This window comes from Hydra vulgaris, chromosome 12 (genome assembly GCF_038396675.1).
Source record: "Hydra vulgaris chromosome 12, alternate assembly HydraT2T_AEP".
Lineage (NCBI taxonomy): Eukaryota > Metazoa > Cnidaria > Hydrozoa > Anthoathecata > Hydridae > Hydra > Hydra vulgaris.
In genome coordinates, this window is record NC_088931.1 from 27,705,001 (window position 1) to 27,707,163 (window position 2,163).

A 2,163-nucleotide genomic window follows, 5' to 3' on the forward strand; every position below is an offset into this window, starting at 1 on the left:
CTTCTTTCTAAATGTGAAAATTAAAGGAGCAGATGCACATAAAAGTCAATTAAAAAGACTAAATTGTTTTTTTGAAAACTGTATTTTCTTTTAAAATTTTTAAAAAAGATCTTAAAAACCTTATTGGTAGCCTCTTGAGACTCTCAGAAAATCATACCTAATGGAAGAGTAAATAATTCAATAACTTCATTGCCATCAATCAAAATCTTATAAAGTGTTTGGGTCGTAGGATACCAAGGGTATAAGTCTACATAGAGCGAAGCAGTTTACTTACAGATTGTTCTAAATTTTGATGAGTTAATGTCGTGACTAGATGAGATTATGGCCAGAATAATATAAAGTCTTTTCATAAGGTTTACATTCATGTTTAATACATTAGCTAAAACATCATATTGCTAAAAAAATGTTTAGCTGCGTTACCATCGTATGATGTAGAAGAAAACGCATTTTGTCTTATCGCCGAGCCCCGTTTAATAAAAAGTATTAAAGGTTTAATAATGTGTTTTACTAAGCAATTTTCAATTTCTAAAAAATTTACAAGTTAAAAATTATATAGTAAAACACAATATATTACAAGTAGTAAATCGTATAATAAGATATACATTTTTTTTCTTAGAGTTATTTATTTTTCATTTTTGTATTAAGAAAGTAAGAAACAAATCAAGACTAAATTAAGCAACACTTTAAAATAATTAAACTGATTTTTTCAGTTTAATTATTTTAGGTACTAATTTTAAAATAACATTTTAAGATCAAAGTTTTTTTCTAATAGAAATTGTTTAGATTCTCTTTTGAATTGTTCTAGGGAGAAGTTTAGAAGAGTTTTATTTTTAATAATATTTTTCAAATAACTTTTTTATATAAATGGTCCACGGTATCGAATTTAAAGTGAAGCGACTTTTAAATAAGATCTTGGAACAACAAAATTATTAGTTGAAAATTTTGTGGAGTATTTATGAGTAATTTTGGTAAAGTAAGAGTGAAATATATTAAGAGATAAACCATGTTTTGACTTAATGTACTTGTACTTAATGTAACTTTGTAATATTGCAATAGGAAAGATTACTATAAATAAATGAAAAATATATGATTCTTAAAGACTCAATATTAAGAAATAACTTTACATAACATTGAAATATTTTTGGAGATTTTGTTTTTAATAGATTTAATTATGATATTTCTATGATACATTTTCATCTATAATCACTCCGAGAAAGTTAACAGTTGACTCTCTTTTAATAACTGTTTTATTCATCAAGAGATTAATTTTAAAAGAAGTTTACCTCCCCTACTAGTGTTGTGATATAAGATAAATTTAGTTTTCTCAATATTTAATGGCGGTGGTATATGTTTTTTTATCCAAAATATATATATGTAAATGTTTTAATGGCGGTGGTATATGCTTTTTTATCCACAATACACTGTTTGAAAAATATTTAGAACAGTATTTAGAAACTGTAAGATATAAACAACTACACTTAATGGGGGCTTCAATAAAAACCTTTTAGACATAAAAACTGATAATAAAGTTGAACGCTTTATAAATATTCTTTATCAACATAGTATATTACCACCAATATACTATGTTATTTATTAAGGGAAATAAATAAAGATAATATTAAAATTTTTCGCGGTCACTTATCGCTAATAAACTGGGAACAACTTATTAACTACGTTAACTACGTTAAAGACGCAAATAAAGCTTTTAAACATTTTATCTGTGAGTTCAGTAATGCTTATGAAAAAGCATTTCCAAAGCAAAAAAAAAGTCAAGCTCAAAAACTTACAAAGTCCATGGGTTTCACAAGGCCTCATCAAATCTTTCAAGAAAAAACAAAAACTCTACGAAAAGTATTTATAAAAAAAATTTACAAAAATGAAAAAAAATATAAAAGTTATAAAAACCTTTTTGAAAAACTAAAGAAACAAGCTAAAAAAAATTATTCAAATCTTTTACAAAATAATATTGGTGATAATAAAAAAACATAGGATGTTGTAAAAGAAGTAATTGGAAAGGAAAAAATTGATCCAGAAAATATCCTGCTAAACTATTTAAATACCGACAACAAAAACATTGTTATTAATGCTTAAAAAAAGGTTGCTGAAAGTTTAAACAATTATTTTACAAACATCGGAAAGACACTTGCTAATAAAATAACTCAA